The 20,869-nt window shown below is 34.5% G+C and overlaps 1 protein-coding gene across 1 annotated transcript in view; it reads right to left on the minus strand.

The window, feature by feature from the left end:
- LOC113233842 (WW domain-binding protein 11) overlaps nt 1–20,543 on the minus strand; it is a 191,685-nt gene extending 171,142 nt beyond the window's left edge. Inside the window, exon 1 of the mRNA XM_026469059.1 lies at nt 20,374–20,543. The gene's annotated coding sequence lies outside the window, so the exon portion shown is untranslated. The remainder of the gene's footprint in view (nt 1–20,373) is intronic.
- Nucleotides 20,544–20,869: the final 326 nt, after the last annotated feature.

Below are 20,869 nucleotides of genomic sequence, written 5' to 3' on the forward strand. Positions count from 1 at the left end.
TCGAACCCGGGACCTCTGCGTGACAGACTAGCATGGTAGGTAACCGTTCGGCCGCGGAGGCACCAATAACCTTCCGCATACTGTACCGTGATGTTGGACAAGCATTTCTCTACTGCCAAGGGCAGTAGTTAAGAATATTTATATAAATTTTTATTGAGTTCGCAACAGTGTTGTGGATTTGGAATGTTTTATATTTCGAACTCTAGGTTTATTCGCTCACGCGATGCGCTCCTCCCACCGCAAAATGGCGGCTATTTGGTTTCGCAAATTAGAAAAGCATTCAGTATAAAAACAAGTTTTTATAAATAAAAATTACTATTCTGCATTGCTAAATAAATACCCTCCGTACTACCAACAAAAACATCTCAAATAAAATGCAGCAATACACCGCAAATCCTACACTTAAAAAGCACTAACGAAATTTTTGGTATACTTGGATAAATATGATAATATTCCGTTTGAGTGGTTTTAACGTTTACTATGAAATTACTCCTTAAAGTATAGTTTATAAACATTTATATTCACGGTAATTTAAAAAAACTCTAGTTACGGTATGTTTTCAATAAATAAACACCGAAATCACCAGCCCTAACAATAACACTCACGATTGTCGTGACGTATTTTTTGTTTATTTTTTTAAATGATAGACCCAGGCATTAAAAACTTTATGGTTTGCTAGAGTAGTTACCGAAATAGCAATTAATATTAGTTCTTTATAACTTCGATATATAATATCATAATATAATAAATCGGTATAAAATCATCACCGGCACCTCTAGGTGTAGTATGCGTCTACGGCTGCATGTATCGCGTGAGCGGATAATAAATGACGAGTCCTTGTCCGTTTAAATAGTTTAAAATATCATTTCGTCGCTTAGGAAACAACACAGGTCAAGTAATTTGAAGTAATTTTAAAGGAGAGTGAAAAAACTGCACTAATATTATTGCATACAAGATTTTCTAATCTATTATTGGTATTAGGTACTCTATTTATGGACACATAATTGTATATGAGTTGGTTGTAAAATTGTTATTGATATTCACGTTTTATTTGGACTTGAGTAACGTTTAAAAGTAAAAAACACCATTTTACGACTTGAGCGGTGTAGTTTGCAAAGCGACGATTTGCAATAAACTCTGTTAGGTAAAAATGTCGCTTAGATACAATAAGTCGGCGGTCATGACTCGGCATTATTAACATCGTAAACAATAACTTTCGTTCAATGACTATTTATAAACTTGTAATTTAACTTATCGAAAAATAGGCAACTCTACACAACACCTCTACACATTCTCACTACTACGAATGCACATTACGATTCCATTTTTTTAAATCGATTCAAGTGCTTACGATCTAACGATTTTTGTATCGATTTATTTCAATGCGATTGTCAAGCTAATGGATCCATTAGACAAGCTATCGAATTGTCTAAATCAGAAAGCAATAAACATTTCGTAATAATATCATTATATTTAAACAAAACTCGACTTACAACAAATATTTAGTTGTAAATAGTATTTGCTTTCGATTTCGTTAATGGGTTCTGTAACCCGATTAAAACCTTGCGCATCTCTGCACGTACCTATAGGCAATGTACTATGTTTCTTGGTGAATAAATATTTTGAATTGAATTTGAATTGAAATGTCAGATTGTGGATGATGACGACGATGACGTGATCGCCAGCAACTTCAACACTTTTACCTTATGGAAATGGAAGTGAATACTTAATAAATACTCAATATACTACATGCATTTCAATACCTTCACCACTTAATGCAAACTCATACTCGCAACGCGACAAGAACAATCGTCGGCAAGCCGTATAATTTAATATTTATTTATTTATGTCAGCTAGTGGAATCAATGTAATATTTAACTAAATAATAGAGAAACGTATATGAATATCTTCGTAATAAATCGTCTTAAAATAAATTCTATTGATAACCGACTTCAAAAAAGGATACCAATTCGACTATATTTTTTTGTATATATTATGTTACGTGATAACTCCGGCGTTTGTAAACCGATTTTGATGATTCTTTTTTGTTGGAAAGACGCTACTACATTATTGGTCCCGTTTAAATTTGAAGGAAATATTCCACCTGTAAAGGCGGTAAACTAGGGGATGAATCCGGTTTCGCGTACTTTCTGTTAACTGATTTCAATAAAACTTGGCAATTACCTGTAATTCCAGTAAAAAAGCTGATAAGCAAACTTTTGAAAATTTATTTTTAATAAAAAAGTTACAATATTTTTTTTTTATAAATTCATATGCTGCCTCCGCGGCCGAACGGTTACCATGCTGGACTGCCACGCAAAGGTTCCTGGTTCTATTCCCGGGCGGAGAAAAATATTTGTAAGGCCTACATTTATTCCTCTCGTGAGTTTGGGTGTAAATTGTGGTTGTCAATGTATGTTCATGGTACCCGCGATACAGGGTTTCCCTAGTGCGGGGCTATGAGTGTGTGCGTTATTTATGGCACCTGGTGGTAAGCAACATCCATAACAGTTGCAATGCCACTCAGATTTTAAGACGCAAAGGTCTGAGGGGCACTGCCACTGCACCCGTCACCCAGAGATATAAGTTGTAAGCTCCCATGTGCCAGTAACTGCACCAGTGCCCTTATACCGTTCAAAACCGAAACCTCGTACTGCTCACATTTCTAGGTACTTGGCGGAAGGGTAAGGTGGCAGTATATCCTATTATATATAGCTTTGGTACCAAACTAAAATCATACTTACAGTCTTCGATTATATATCGTCAGCTTAAAACAAGTAAAACCACATAAGTGACATTTTCCGCAAAAAATCTCCAAATAATGTACCAGTTATAAGAAATTCATCATCTTTCTGCAGATAAAACACTTATTCTGCCATCCATTAACTGAAATGCTACTGAGTGACAAATGGTCAAACATCCCTTTTAAAATTTAAAATTAAGCACAAAATTCTCTTTTCAAAACATATAAAATAAGTTAAAGTGTTTGACTTATTGCAACTTAGCCTAACGAAGCATAGCTGAAATATCAAAAAACAATTTCAATATTTTGAAAACAGGGTTGTCGTTTTTACGATATCTCAAAAAAATACTTTGCCACAGCCGCGTTTTTAGTTAGCGGACGGCAGTATTAAGTTTACAGCTTTTTGTTATTGAGTTTCACGTGCAGAAAGATAGTTAAAGTTTAAGTTAAATTAAAGACTTTTTGTAGAAAATGTCGTTTATGTGGTTTTACCTTTAAACAGACGATATTATACTGACTAGAGCGTGTCTTTTTCATAATAGCTTCTCAATAAATCGCGCCTAGATCATTCTCAATTGTGCAAAGTGTATTATTATTTTCCTAGGTAAATAATCGTCTGAAATCCTTACAACTGCATTCGTATTGGTACTAATGACATTTTTTGTTAACTAACAAAGCCGCTTATATACTAAAACCTTCCCAATAACTCTAGCCTAGACAGACTGCCATTGAATTAAGGTTATAATCATTTTCATAGTCCGCCAAATCGATTGCAAGCTTTACATTTGTGTGTAGTGAAATTATTGGGGTATTTAATGAGTCAACGAAGACCTATACTTGTATATTAAAATGTTCTCATTCAATAGCGCCTAGACTGTCCGTAATTGCCCTAAATATTGTATTTAGTAGCATTTCCTTCACACTCGGCGTGGCTATTAAAAATGAGAAAGTTAGAATCGTAAAATGTAATGACTTGATCTTTTCACATGGTAGCTTGTTAAAAACAGCCAAGTCTGTATTTAATTTGCTTTTACATAACACATACCAATTAGTTGTTAGGTTATTTCAATTCAATTGCAGCCATTGTAAAAATGGCTATCAAGCGATTAAAACATATTTCATATTCGTCTCTTAGTTCGTTCACAAATTTAAAACAACTACTCCAATGTGACAAGACTTTTTTTTTTATTATATGTGACGGGACGAACAAGTCGTCCTTGTGGTGGTAAGAAAGAAGAAGAAGAAATCTACAGTAGTAGTAGAGATCCTTGTGAAAGAGTTCGTCCAAGGAAGACTGCCACCCTACCTATTGCAGTCGTCAAGCGGTAATATGAGCATTACTGCGTTCCGATTTTAAAGGGTACTGGTGAAATTACAGGCATATGCGACTTGTCAACCTACGTCTCGCGCAGTGGCGGTGCCCCTCAGATCTTTGCGATTTAAACCTTTTAGTGACACTACAACTTGCCACCAGGCCCACGATTTGCACGTCCTGTCACTTAATACCATAAAAAAGTAACCTAAAACAAAAATTTTCAGAATTATTGTCTGTCTATACTTACGTATATTATTTTTAAAAGCACAGAATAAAATTGAACGAGTTTTCATAGTTGCAATGCTTAGTTTTACAAAAAGAAATAACTCTAGTTTTCTCTTGATAAATCGTTTATACTATTTTATGGCGCAATACCGAGAGCGAAACTACCGGTAACTGTTAACAAGAGTAATAACTACTCAATATCATTACTTCTAAACTTACTTCGAACGCCGTATTTGCCTGCTAAATTCTAGTTTATATTTATTTATAGAACTGATGGTTTCTTTGTTTTCTGATGGTGTAGTCTTTGTTTTGTATTACCTACTTACGTTAATATGATTGTTTATTTCCTTTAAAGGATAAAAAAAAGTTAAACGATCGCTACAATTTTTTTATATTTTATCTGCTTTTTTATATGTTTAGTTTTAAAATGAAATTCTAAATGTAAATTTACTTGATTTTGGCACATTTTTCTCTGATTTGCAATTTTTTTGTTTGTTTTACGTGCTCATGTTAACTTTGTTTCCATTTGGTCTTGCACTCCACGTTAGCACACGAACCCCATTTTTACAGTCCATTGCCCCCATATAGTTAACTTCATATGTAACCTGTTACAAAATATTTAAAATATAATTTTCACCATTGTAATCGTCAATGATTTAACGTTATTAAACTCCCGTTTGTTTCCTAGTGCGTCTGCGCCGGTCAAAGGTCAGCTGAAACATCCATTGTCGCCCATTATAAGCTCATGATTCGAAAAGCGAAAGCGTTTTCCCATACAATAGAGTGTTGTCTACGCATCCACAAGCTCTACGGGAATATAAGTCATATAGACAGCGTTATAAGGGCTTTGACACTACACATATATGAAGATATATACACATTAATGTTCGCGTGTTTCACCAACCAATTTTGTGTGTCATTAGTGAAATAGACTAAAGAGGTAGACTTTTTTTACATCACGCATTCACTTTCATTCTATTTATTATCTTATTCGTGTGAACTGGCTAGTGACATTACCGATTTCTATTAAACCTCACCGCTAATGTTCAAGGCTTTTAATACAATTTAACTAAACAGCCGGTTCTTAAGATAATTACTGGCCAATTTGTGGTGACACTCCGACCATGAAAAAAATTTAAAAAGTTCAGAATGGTGAGGTACAGTGACTAATTCTCCCTGTAGGGGGCGCATGGTCGCAGAGGGACTGTCAAATTTCAAAGATTTTACTTTAAAAAAGTCAAGAAACTTGTACCTACTTCTGGTAGCGAAATTTTTTGTCAAAATAAAGGTTTACACCGTTTCATTGATGACAAAAGTAAATTGATAGTTTATGAAATACATTGAAATAAGATCCGCTTTTATCCAGTTATTGAACAACTTTTTTTCTTAAAACAATCATCATCGAATACATTTTTAGAGAATTTTTTAAAGTTAAACAGCTCAAATTATAACGTCAATGACAAGTGATGACAAGCATCAGTAATAGTGGCACCTGAGATTGGCTTTGCATATGGCTCCCCATTATGACAAAATATTTCTTTATTTGAAATCGTAGTTCCAATTGTTTTTTTAGCACAGATAAATTACCAAAAAATCCTTGTCACTTAAAGACGTTGGCATTGTTTCCAAGGAAGACGCCAGTGACGCTTAGTTTTTTTTTTATTATTGCCGTGTTTTTATAAAAAGAATATAGCAGTTACGTGCGCCAACTACATGCATGCGTTGTAAGTAAAAGTTTGTAAAATTCACCTTGCATTTTAATTCTTAAATATTTTTTTATCGAACAAATACTTTTAACCGGTTTTACAAATTCAAATTTAGAACAAAAACTTACCTAAGTATATACTTAACTGCCTCTGTGGCTGAACGGTTACCATGTCGGACTGCCACGCAGGGGTCCCAAGTTCGATTCCCGGGCCGGGAGAAATGTTTGTATGACCAACATTTATTTCTCTCGTGAGTTTGGGTGTAATTTGTGGTTGTCTATGTGTGTGTCCACGCCACTCACGACACAGGGTTTCACTAGTGCGGGGCTATGTTGAGTGTGTGTGTGCGTTAAATGATGTTTGGGACACCAGTTTCAAAATTGCATAATAGTTTTTGATGAATTGTTTAAGCTTCAGACATTTGGTTCTAAAAAGGTGGGTCGAATTATGTTTCCAGAAATGTATAAAACTTGATAAATCTCAAGTTCAACTGTGATTAAAGACAATTTTTGAGAGTTTCAAAATGGCTGCAGTAAAAATGACACAGTTCCCCGGTAAAAAGAACAGAAAATTAAATTATTGAAAAAACATTACAAGCTTAGGTATGACAGTATTGCCACATGAGTAATACTCATATGGTATGGCCATTTAAAAAATGTTTAATTGGCCTGCCCGAAGACGAATACTACTACTAAATTTTTTGACGAAATACAGAAAAATATTAAAAATTTTATTGCGCACCGTTTAATTTTTTTTAATAAATATTTTATGAAAGCTTTAGTAATAAATAACCGTGGAAGTAATTCCACAATTAGATGCAAATGCACTGTACATATATGTCTCGGCGGAAATGGCAATTGCCGGACTCGTATGTTGGAACACACGTCGTCCAGCTATTGCACATTTCCTGTTCCCCGCAATTATTTTGATATTATTACCTAAAATAAAATTTAATAATTAATAAATTATTTGAAACATAACATACTGCAATTATAGGATACTAGTGCTATTAATGAAATGAAAGTTTAATGAATTAATTTAATTTAATGAAAGTCTAACTGCCAACTTTGCTTCGCTATTTAACCGATTCCTCTGCTTCTGCGAAAGAATAAAGTTAAAAAATCCCGATTGACGATGATCCCAAAGGATGGACGGTACATCCTTGAATCCAGAATTGCCATCTTGAATAGAAAACTACCGACAAATAGGCCCAGACATGTAAACTAAAATAATCTCAGTACAGAGTACTAAAAAAACCAACCTCAAAAGTACGTGGAATTACATCTATTTGCCAAGTTTTATTGAAATGTCCCCCAGTTCGCCACTATACAAGACTTGATACAGGAGATAATAAAAATCGGTTCTCACTGCTCAAAGTATATTGAGAGAGAAAAACGCTTTGAATTAAAGAATAGCAAAACCAACCATTAAAATAATTGCTCCTTAAGTAAAATTTAGGTGATATTTATATTAAAAATTAATGTTCATGCGTGATCAGACACTGGATAATTTTCTTCAAAATGAAATGAGACCACTATGGAGGTACCCTCTTTCCAACAAAAAAAAGAATCATGAAAATCGGTTCACAAATACCGGAGTTATCGCGTAACAAACGTACAAAAAAAACATACAGTCGATTTGAGAACCTCCTCCTTTTTTTTTAAGTCGGTTAATGACGCCTAATTTTAATAAAAGAATTTTATTCATGAATGAATTAGGTTCCACTGACCTTAAGTATATCGAGCAGAAATCCGACTTCAAACGCAATAGTGTCGTAACTCAAAATTGTGGAATTGAGAAAACGTTATTTTTTTATTAATAAAAAAGTGCGCATTTGACCACCATCTCACCGGATGGAAAGTGACGATGAGGTCGACGACGTAGCAGAATGCACACCTAAATAAGCCCTATACACTCTCACCTTGAAAAGACCCAAGTTATAGCGTTTGGGAAATAAGTCTCCCATATAAATGTGGAAGCGAAACGCTTCGTGTGAATCCGTAGAATTTTCACAAAATAGGGTTGAAAAGGAAGATGAAATTAAATCATGCAATTCCATCGCATATTCCCCGTAATATATCCTGAATTTGAAAGTTCAAAAAGTTACTGAATTAAACTAATAAATTCTCGTTTAGAGTGAATACTTCGTATGTGATTTATATGTAATGTGTCAGGACGAAGATAAAAATATGATGTAAAATGTAGTTAACGTAATAATGTTAGTAGTTAGCGTTTTAATCAGTTGAATTACACCTCTTTCAGATACTAAATTACATTAATCATATATTTGAGCAAGAAGTTTATATGTTTTTCTTCAACGAAAATCAGTAAAAACGAAGTATCTGAAAACGCGGACGCGAGGTTTTCACTCTAAGGCGACGAAATATCATATATAAATAAAAATTATGACATTATTTGCAATAAGATCCATTCAGTGTTGTTTATCTTTCAAATAGTCTTTCCTCATTTCCACTGGTTTTTGAGTTATGACAGTATTTGGTTTCAAATGCGAAATATCTACGCGAGTTATCCGTTATTTTAGGTAATATTACTTTCCATCGATCAAAGTTAATATTCTTCAGATCCATAATGCATTAAATTCATTAAATTTAATCGACCACTATAGAATTCGACGATTACATCGATTTTATTGAATTTTCTTGTCAAAGTCTTGTTTTGCTTATCGTTATGTATTGTTATTTTCATCAAACGCTCGTTTTATGGTCATTGGAATGACCCATAAAGAGACGCAAATTGCAAATGTTGACACAAGTTACATGTTTGTGTTCACTTGTAGTTAAGTAAACGGCGTTTTTAAAAATCGAAAATTGTTTCATGTTTTATAGCGAACTAGCGGATGCCCACGATTTCGTGTACGTATAAGTATTTCGAGTACCCTACAATACTAATTTTGATAGTTTTATTGGTTCTTTAAACAAACTTTCATCCACTGTTATTATGCCATTTTTATAATATATCTAAGCGGTGCAGCATTGCCATAACATCACAATGAAATACTATTGATTATCTTCAAAGCTCCATTTTAGTAAATTATAGAGGTAATAACATAAGAAATATTCAAAATGTTAATAGCTATCTATGACGACACTTCCTGCAAATTTTAGAAGTAGCAGTACGAAGTAGAACTCAAATAATAAGGACTTCGGTGGCTCAGTGCTTTGGTAGATAAGTAGCAGTAGCGCTCCGTGTAAAAGAGTTCGTCCAAGGAAGTACTGCCACATTACCTATTTCTGCCGCCAAGTAGTAAAGTGTCTCCGTAAACCTCCTCTATTGCTCAGATCCATGTTTTATCATACCAATACCACGGTACGTTCTACGCCAGTGTCGATACCCTTTGTTCGCTCTATATCTAATCCACATGGAGGCATTAAGGCAGACACCATTCTACGGGGCTCTAGCCTTGATAGAATCTTTAAATGGTATTAAATATATTAATTTAATGAATAGACGTGTTCAGTAACTCTAAAGCGAAATTTCTGACATCGGCTGGTTACTACTTGGAGACGGCCACCGCCCGAAGTTTGTGTTCGAAATTCAACAGCGCGCTTTTGGGCGGTGATTGACTCAACCCTATATTGACTATTGCTTACATGTTTAGTTTTTGTTACTCTTAGTGTCAGTTGTATAATATGAATAAATGAATGTGAGCGCTACTGCATTCGGTTTTGAAGGATTATATGCTGGATATTTAGAGTGTCGTTAGTCTAGAAATCAGAGTGCAGGTAATTTCCTTGTTTGAGACATGTATTTGATGTAATTGTGTAGGACATATAAGTGTTTTATTTTATACATGTGTAAATACAGGTTATACGATCCTCTACATCCGACGTTTACTTGCTTCCGTCACAGTAACATTTTCTTCTGACTTTCAGTCATTAATCGACACTATAGGTCATAAAAACTACTAGTTTTAAGCTTGTGGTTTTTCTTTCAATTTACTTCTAAATTATTTTTGTAAAACTAGACTCATTTGGTTTCCATAAAGTCCATACTTTTTATTTCAAATAGTGTCTTAATTGAACTGTTAAAAGTAAACTGAACGCAACTTAATGACGTAAAGAGTTCGTCGTAGAGGCAAATACTACCTGAATCTCTTTCTACCGCTAAGCTGTAATGTGAGCGTTACTGTGTTCCAATTTTGGTGGAGAAACTACAGGCATATTCGACTGGTCAACTTCATGTCTCAAGATGACGGATGTAGTGACAGTGTCCCTTCGATCTTTGCGATTTAAACTATATACTTACATAGTGAGTTTTAGATTATCGCAATTATTCCACATTGTAAACTGAACTATTTTTTTGGGGATTTAAATCGGAAAATTTTGTTTTTTTTTTTCAATCAAACCAATGTTTCGGAACCTTTATCATAGTCACAGCTAATTGTGATGGTAGGCTCATTAACCAGTTATCTCTAATAATAATGCAAGCCGCTGCAGGGCGGTTTGCCCTGTTTTTATTATAGTTACAGTAACTTTAGTGAAAATAGGATCGTTTGTCATTTACAGCAGCTATAGTTGAAAAAATAGGGTGGTGGGTGGTTTGCATTAATATTACACATGATTGCTTTACCATCTCTGCTTAGACTTCCATCCTCTAAGCATCTCAGTCAGCCGTGACCATGGGATATGTAAAGGCCACGAAACGTTACTTTGTTTGAAAAAACAAACATACGTGATTTAGATCTGAACAGCATCATTTCCGATACATACATGGATTAATATTTTCGTTTCAAACAGTAGAATACAAAATTACGTCACTGCTAGCTTAGGTTATAATTATTGCTCAACATTCCTGTTTTTATAAATGTCAGAATTAATGTAAGATGCGTGACACAATATCTCGCATTGATAGACCGTAACTGAAAAGCGATTTGTCATACCCAGCCAAGAACTAATAATCGAACAAAATGGACAAGCCCAACTTATTTCCTCGCCTACTCTCACTTACTTTTTTGTTCGTTATGAAATTGACCGGATCTAAAAATCAATCTAAAGACGTGACGAGACGCCCCTAACTGTTTGTTCTGCACTGTAAGACACAGTTCTCCAAACCGAATTGACTACGCTTCCAACTTGACCTTGTTAACCTAAGCTGAGAGATTTGGGATGGCAATTGTTGCATTCAATTGCTGATTCTGGGAGAAATTGTGCGTGAAAATGAAAAAAAGGAGTTTGTTTGCACGACTTTGTAAATGTCACAAAAACGGTGACGATTTTAAAGTTTTTCAATTACAGTATTCTTTTGATAAGCAACTGTGTTAACGGTCATACAAACAACTCTTTTGTCACCTTGTAAAAACAGGTTATGGTTTTTTTATATGACACTAAGTGATAAGTCGTGCGCCTTGTGGTAAGCGACACGCCTGTCCATAGAGCAGTAGAATTGCTTTCTGAACTTGAGATTGCAAAGATCTAAGGTAATAGGTAAAGTGGCAGTATTTCCTTTGACGAACAAGGAGCTCTAATGCAACTGAGAGTGTATCACATTACAGTAAATGCAATAAATTGTCAATTACCATTGTGAGAAAAATTCTACCATACAGGTTGACACTTTATTAGTATCTTAATTTCAAGGTATTATAGTACTCATCAATGTGAATAATTTTCTCTATTGAAATACTTATCCCATCGCGAAGCAACATTTGTTGCATACATTCTTAGAGGAGTAAAAATAAAATATTCTGTACAAAATAGCTATTTTCTTATAATAAAATTAGAAGAAACCCCACAATGAAAATTCTTGGTGTCATCTCATAAAAAAATACTAATGAAATATACAAGTATCTAACTTAAATTCAAACGTCCAAGTATTGATACTCTGTATTCAAATTTCCATTCAAGAAGCCTTCACGTACACGTAACATGCCCCTTGCCATAGAAACAAATACCAAAGAAGATCTTTCAAAGAAATCTCCGAGCAAATGCTCGCACGAATTGCACAAGGCAATAAATACGTACCAAACCAGCCATAGAAATAAACATTCAATGCCGTGTGTTGTATTTAGAAGTAATTCACGCATTAGCATTCCCCCTGTATACGGCTCTCGTATTTCTAGTAAACTAGAGACGAGCATCTAACTTATTTGTACAATTCTGATTCAAGTGTTCCGTTTAGGATGCAAATTCAAATTGTAAATCATTTTAATACTTATATATATTTAGAATAAATGGAATATTCTTCATTGTACGACTCTACTTTGTCGGCTGAAATCATTTAAGTACGTGCTCTGTAGATGAATCCATACAAATGTCACTATAGACCCTAAGAAACCGTGATTATATTATAATATTTCATTGTGAATGTTTATAGATAGATAAAAACTTTATACACTAAGGATAGGTAGGTTCGCATAAATTGCAGAAATAAAAACTTTTTTTAATATAATAAGCAACAAACCTTATTTGTATTTAGTAAATGAAACTATTTTTCCGGATTTAAATCGCGTATACTTGTTTTATCAAACAAACCGACATTTCGGGGCCTTTACAGGTCCCATGGTCACGGTTGACTGGGACATGGCAGCACTGCCACTGCGCCATATTCCTGTAAGTAATTTCACTAGTACCCTTACCCTACAAACTCGAAACGCAGTAATGCTCACACTAATGTAAAGAAATAGGTAAAGTGACAGTACTTTCCTGAAGGAACTCTTTCACAATGAAGCTTTACTACTGCTAAAATTGTATTTAAAATAAATAAATAAATCATTTATTGTCTCAGAATAACATTTAAAACGAATATTATACATAGCAAAGAAGTCAAAACAGTAAAAGTAAATTGAGATAAAAGGCATGGGCTCAGCTTTGGGCTTTTTCAGCCTCTGCCCTGCTCCTTTGTGGTATTGAGCGGGAGTCATTGCTACGAGAGCTTTAATCTTATATCTATTCCTTATAAAGTAGCTCGTAACTATATCCAAAATAACACTGATATTGTAAGTATCAGTCGTTGCTGGGGTAAGTGCAGAGCAGACCAAGCGTGATATTTTGGATTTTGGTTCTTATCATATGCGACATTGAGTTGAATTTAAATCTAAAATGTCAAGCTCGACCCTGTACTAAGAATGCCCCAGTCACTGATAAATAATTAGAGATCGGACATTCGGATGGGCATCCGAAAAAAAAGGGCTTTTTTACTAAAAGTACGCTTTTTCCCGTAATATGCAAGCGGCTTCTTAAAATATACTTTTTGTTCATTTAAATCCCGATTGAGTGCAATGACGTGACATATTATGATTTGTATATTTTAAATTAATATGATTTTGGCTCGCTATAAATCTTAAAGGTCTGATGATGACCAGGACAACTGGATCTCAGTACTGTGAACAGCTAGAAGCGTCTAAATTATACTTACGACGTTACGATGATATTAGTAAAAAAAATTAACTATGATTTTTTTTTTTTCACCTTCTGTGCAGGATTATTTGTACTGTTATTTGTATACTAACAACCTCGCGGTTCTATATTATTAACAACAACTTTCGTTCGATGACTTATTACAAAACCTAATAAATTTACCAAAAAAAAATTTTCAAAATTTGTTGTACTGTCTGATTCATTTTAGATCTGTATATGGTAGTAAGATGAGTTCAAATGTGCAAGCGTCCTCTCCGACAAGCTCCCAACACGCCCCGCCGCTACTGCGTTTTGCATCGTACCACATAGGGTTGTCCACAGAACACATAAATGATAGTTGATTTCAATTTTTGTACGCGTGTGCGTACAAAAATTGACACACACACACACACACACACACACTCATAGCCCCGCACTAGAAAGACCCTGTATCACGGATGCCATGGTCACATACATAGACAATCACAATCACAAACTACACCCAAACTCCCTACAGAAATAAATGTAGGCCAATGTAGGCACAAACATTTCTCCCGGCCCGGGAATCAAACCCGGGACCACTGCGTGGCATCCCAGCATAGTAACCGTTCGGCCACGGAGGAACCGTACGAAAGCAAAATCTGTTTAATTATTAAACTCATGAAACGAAAGCTATTGTTCATAATATTAGTAATTTGGTCCTGCGAAGTTGTTAGTTTTTTTAAATAACGCTGTATACGATAAAAGTTAATTTAAATGTTACATAATACATAATTTCGTTGCCAGTGTCAATAAGCATCTGATTATCGAACCACAACTATATATAATACACCTATCTTTGTCCAATTCTCTATTTCTTAACACTATGAAGTAGAATATGCATTGTTTAGAACAACTTATAATAGAGCCGCTTTAAAGAAGTTTTAAAGTATTAGATACCAATAATGTTTGAGAACGTAGTGATTCCTCTGTCAAATCAGGTAAAGAACTTGGGGCTTATTATTGACACAGGCCTTACGTGGGACTCCCAGGTGTCTGACGTTTGTCGTAGGGTTACAGACACACTAAGAGCTTCTATAAAGGTTTAAGAACTTTCTTCCAATTAAAACCAAAACTCTCCTTGTTCAAGCTCTAGTGTTGCCTGTGATTGATTATACTGACGTGTGTTACAGTAACATCTCTCAAGTCTTTTTTAATGGATTAGATCGTCTTCTTAACAATTGCATTAGGTTTATTTTTGGTCTGCGGAAGTATGACCACAACTCTGCTTTTCGTTGTCAACTAAATTGGCATCCCATCCGTGAACGCAGGTTTTTAAGAATTTTAACCACTCTTTTCTCCATCTTGTTCGACCCGGCTGGCTGCACCTGATTATCTTAAATGTTCATTTCAATTTCAAAACACTCGGCCGGGTTGCGAATTTCGATCTTCCCGTAGCCTTAAGCTTTCTATTCCTTCTCATCGCACTGATTTTTTGTCTAATTATTTTACCCTTCATGCAGTTCGTCTTTGGAACGCGCTCCCGCTCCATGTAAGACAAGCTCAGACCAAATTATCTTTCAAGCGCATGTTGCGCAAGCGTCTGTTTGAGAATTGTCAAAATTAAGACACTGTATAATGTTGCTTTGGGCACATATATCATATTATTTATTATTATTATATATATAAGTAAGTTTATTATGTATGTATAATAAGTATGTTTATAGTATATTATTTATTTATACCATACAAATTATCGATTACTTTTCTAGTATATTGTTCTTCTTGTTTAAGTGTAGCACCAACCTATTGTGTTTTTTTTCTGTTTGGCCCTATGGTTGACTGGTAGAGAATGCCTTATGGCATTAAGTCCGCCATTTGTACTTCAGTGTAATGTATAATAAAGGTTAAATAAATAAATAAATAAATACGCGAGTAACACTAATTTATTGTGTTAAAATCCGCTCTATTGACCGTTTGACCAAATTAATACCAATGACTGGACATGCAAGTACGTACTATAGACATACAAAATGCAAATAAATTATTTAGAATGAACGTAGTATGTCAGCAATATCGTTGAGGTCCGTAATATTTGTTTTCTCCTCTAAGAAGCAGCTTGACGTATACGTCATGTACTACATATGTTATGTAGTAAAATTGTTGTCCTTTTGGTCAGGCTAAAAAATTTTTGTCTTACTAGCAGGTCATATCTTTGCATTCTTCTTGAATGATTATGTCATTAATTTTTGGTAAACCCAAAAAATACCGTACCATTATGGTTTCACAATAATCTAATTCTAAAAATTAAGAGTTTCGTGGTTATTCACTAAATGATTGTTAAGGCACGGACGACACAACTGACCATAGAGCGTGAAACCGCTTCGAAATTAAGGGAGAAAAAAAAATCGTATCGTGGTAAACTTGTGCTAGTGAACTTAGAAATCAATGATTATAACTTAGACAAATACTGAATTTCTCCAAGTACAAAATAAGTTAAAATGTAATTTAATGGGCCAAGTGCAAGGGCGCCTCCAAATTAGACGCTGGTAGAAGTACTGCAGCGGCCGGCAGCCGCGCGTGTTTAGCGCTTCAGTAATTTTTAGTTCACTAAATGTGACTGCAAAAATTATAACTTATTTATTTAAAAAAAAACACCTGAAAAGTTTACTTATCGACTTTTCTATTGGAATAACATGTATTTGCCAAGTTTTATTGGATTCGGTTGACGGAAAGTGCGCGAAACCAGATTCATCGCCGCGTTTGCCACCTTTGGAGGTGTAATATTATCTTCAAATTTAAATGGGATCAATACTGAGGAACTTCTTTTGAACAAAAAAAAGAATCATCAATATCGTTTCACAAACAAAAAAATAAAGGAGTAATCCTGTAACATAAACACACACAAAAAATACAGTGGAATTGAGAACCTCTTTCTTTTTGATGTCGGTTGAAAAAAGGGCGCACGTGTTACTACAGCGCTTCTATAAGCATCTAATTTGAATGCGCCCATCAAAACCAACTTTTACTCTGAATCCCTCGCACATTTTGGTTGTGTAATAAATCTATAATATAATCCCACATAATAATATCTTTAAAACCTAACTTTAGTACAATATCCATTAAATAAGATTATTATAGGCTTTATTAATACGTTCATTGAATCGATATCAGTATCGATTCATTCAGATCGAAATGTAAGTGCAGTATCGATGTCTGGTGATTAATTTCGTAATAATACAAACGCCATAGGGGTTTATTATGTGCTCCAATTTATCATTCGTGCGGTAAACATTTTGCGTGATCTATTACGAACCATCTTTATTACATTATTCATAATCGAAGCCTCCAGCGGAAAGGATGTAATGACTAGTTGTCACTTATTTTACAATTTTTTTTTTTTTAAATTTTAAGATAAAAATTTAGTTCCATAGAAATATCGTTAACTTGTTATATTAATAATTAGAGTTTAATGGTTTTAAAAAATATATGATATAGATTCCTTGTGCTGCTCTAGTAGATATATATCGACTCATCTGAAGAACAAAGTCCGATGTGATTATACAACGAAAAGAGAATAAATACATAATCTCGTTATTTAAAATAAGGCCTAGCTATAGGTGTTTTCAGAATTTTACGTATTATTTCGTTTGGGAAATGTAAAATAGATCAACGGTGGATCTAATATCCATAGCTAAGAACAGCGAACGAAATTTACAATGTCCTGAGAATAAGCAGTCTTGCACATAGGTCTTTGTTCTACGGATGAGTCGATGTATAAAAATATGTATAATCGGCAGAGACTTGAAATTTCGGACGTACGTTTTTAACAGTCTGTACAAAATAAACTTACCGACTTTAAAAAACGTATCACAAACAATAAGAACAAATACAAAAATATGCTATTGACCAATAGGCCTGTGTATCTACACTACATTATTTAGTAATTAGCGTAGTGTACTAAAGGTTGTTTCAATTTCACTTGAAATGAATATCTCGAAAATAAAATAAAAATAATGATACAAAAGCAAGTGAATAAGCCCCTGTGAATTCTTTTGTTCATGACAAAAGAAAAACCGCCCGTGTCTGATGTGAATTGAATCGATTTTTGCATACATTAAACGAGTAGTGACTGACGATATATCTGATGGAAAATAATAACCGGCGCCTAACTTAATAAGCTGAATCAACTTTAAATAGTGTTATTTCTTATTAATAATATCCAACCTAAATAGTAATAGCATAGTAGCTCCAACATACCGATGGCTTTTCAAAATGGCGGTGTATCTCAAAATTCATCGGAAATATTAAAAAAAATGCATAAGCACTAACTAACTAACACTCAGCTGGTCAAGAGGCAATGACGCAGCAGACGAACTGGCCAGAAAAAGGTCTGAGACAGACGCTGCCTACAGCGTGTCTGGTCCTAACCAGAACCCATAGTGTCCCTCCCCTATCAATGGTCAGAAGCAACTATACAAAACGGTACACAAACTTGTCATAACAACTTGTGACTGACCCTAACGGTTTGTAGACATGCTAGGTAAGCACTACGGTCAACGGCAGTCTATCCTGAAAATTTCTTTAACTTAAAACGCCACTCTAACCGCCAGCTTAAGGGGTCATCGTCCATAAACACCTTTTCAATTTAGGTATCACGGACAGCCCTTTATGCAGAGCGTGCATGGAGGGGGAGGGTTTCCTATTCGGTTCGCGCATACCCTTCTACAATGCTCCGGCGTGGCCAACTACAAAACGAAATAGCCGAGGTCGCTCTCCGTCTTAGTAGGACCACGAGGATGAGATTCCTAGAGAAGCTTGTGTAGCCCGAAGACCCTACACCCAACACACACAACATTGGTACCAGACGTCGAGCTGTGACACTGGCTCACTGGCTCGTTACACCTGCACGTGTATGGGTGTGACGACCACCGTACCATATAACTGACGCGTAAAGCCGACGAATTTCGGCCCAATTTCATCACATGATTATTTTAACCAAAAACTCAATGTATTATTCGAAATAAAATTTAGCACAGTCTGAATACAATTGTGTAATAAGATTTTGGTTTGAGCCACAATTCTTGAAAAGCAGCGAAGGAAAGGGTTTGTACACAGGACGGAACAGGATTTGTACTTTCAACTGTCAAGCCCGTTGTCAGCCAGTGAACTATAACATGAACATCGACTACAATTGAACACAGCTCAGCGGGCGTCAAAACAGGGTTACAACAATTAGCATTTGCTTTGACTCTTAAGACAGTCCACAATCGAAGGGTGTACAGTGAACTTTAGTGGATAAAACCCTACAATTGAACTGGATTTAAATTTGAAATGTTTAAAGGTTAACCTCAATGTTATTAGTATAAATTAAAAGACTGATTTGTATAAGTTGCCTTAGTAATTGGTAATCATCTGTTGGATTTAATGAGTAAAATATTATAGATTATAGTCTTTAAATATCTTGTTTTATTTTAAATATCATATTACTTTAAAATGTATCAAGACGCTACGCTTAATACATCACACAATGCTAAAAAACTTCACCATGTTTATGCATGTAGATAAGTATAAAAGATAACGGTCGGGATATACCCATCAACTTATGTCGCCTACGGTTTAATCTTAATGCCGATTATTTAGAAAAGGCTGGATGGATTTTTTTATGTTTAATATAGATCTAAATATTTAAAAAAACTTAAATTGAATAAAATTTAATTATAGTTGGAGCTCCAAAAAAGTTACGTAAGAAAAATTACTACATTTAGCACAGAATTAGTAAATAAAGAATATTTCGATAATAAGATCAAAATCATCACTTTCATCGTCGCTCAATCTCGAACACTTTCACGGAATCGTGCGTAAAACGATTTCCGATTAAAGCGATTACCGACGTCGATTGCCGACAACGGTAACGTCCGACTTGTAATTGATTTGGAATCATTTCGACTGACAAAAACACCGTTTCCAAGGTTAAAGAGGTTTGGGCACCCTCTTTACTGGAATTTCACCCCGATCGGTGAATTTTGGCATCATTATCGACCCACATATCGCACCCCTCTATTCTATCATGGAAGAATGGCATGAGTGTAGTTACGTCAACAACGTTTGTTGCTCCATTAGATACTGAAAAACATAACGCACATTCTATCTAATTCTTGTAACTCTATCGATTAATATTGTAGACATATTTTCAAGAATAGGAGAGCATGTAGGTTATATTTTTCTGTACCTATTTCATTATTGAGCACTAACCCGCTCTGAGGAGAGTGTAGACTAATGTTGAAATAATTAAAAATTATGTTTATTTATTTAAATTTAAAATAGAAATGCGAAAATAATTATTTTGATATTAAATAAAACTTTTATTTAATATTTAAGGATGCACTGCGAATTTAGAGGACGTTGATATAGATAACTCCAAAAAAACACCGAAGAAATATTTTAAATACATACTTTATATTCTTTATTGTGCATACTTATTTACTTTCAACGAAAGTTCTCATTAAATTATTTAATATTTATTAATTTAATTAATTTGTATAGAGTATAATTATTAAATTTAATTTGTATAGAGTATAAACTAAACGATAACCACCAACGCGTGTCTGGTCTACTCATTTACGTGTCTCGTCTACTTTTTTAATTTTCACATAAAAATTAAAATAGCTTTACGACTTTATCCACCTCCATAAACTGCGTTAATCATGCAATATACATTAATTTCCTGTGACATAGTGATTTTAATGTTTTTCTTTATTACTTATTTAAAAAAATATAGTTATTGTTTATTATTACGCGCCATTGCATTTTCTTAATGACGTGATTACTTAGAAAGTTTCAGTTGCAGTTCTTTCAAACTGAAAAGATCTCTCTTTAGTAAATTAATTTTGGCTTATTTTTTATTTAGAAATTTCTATACAAATAAATTGCCTTATATGTATTTGGGGGTAGTGTAAATTTATGAAATTTTCAAATATTTAATTAGGCATTGAATAAAATCAATCTTAGAGATAGGACGGAAATGTCTTCTTTTCTTGAAAAAAAACTTACCGTAAAAAGAAACAATCTCGTAATGACACTAGAAAGTAAAAGATTCGTCACAAATTTTCGTTTCGCAGTTCGAATCACTACATTTAATTTCACGTTGAATTTTTAAAATATATTTTCGCGTGAGTGTGACGGCGCAACACGGGCGGATATGCGCGCGCGCACGTTCTCGTGATCGATACGCGAGTGGCGCGCGCTGAGTGCTATCCTCGCGTTTATACGCCTCGAGAAACCCGGGTACACTTTCGCCGTGATCTCGTGCAAGGGAGGCTACCTGAAGGGTGCACATAGACCTTGAACAGGATTGTTGCTATGGACTTGTATTATTTCGCATGTTTATTTTTCTTGAATAGATTACTTTGCTTGTTCATTCTGTGTTCTCCATCAAATTTACTGAATCAAGAAGAATTATTGTTATTATTATGTAGGAGATTAGTAAATACTTTTATTTGATTTGATTAAGGACGTTTTACGTTTGGGAAGGAGCCGGTAAAGTTTT

Source organism: Hyposmocoma kahamanoa, unplaced genomic scaffold (assembly GCF_003589595.1).
Source record: "Hyposmocoma kahamanoa isolate Upper Pololo Valley unplaced genomic scaffold, ASM358959v1 80, whole genome shotgun sequence".
NCBI classification, from domain to species: domain Eukaryota; kingdom Metazoa; phylum Arthropoda; class Insecta; order Lepidoptera; family Cosmopterigidae; genus Hyposmocoma; species Hyposmocoma kahamanoa.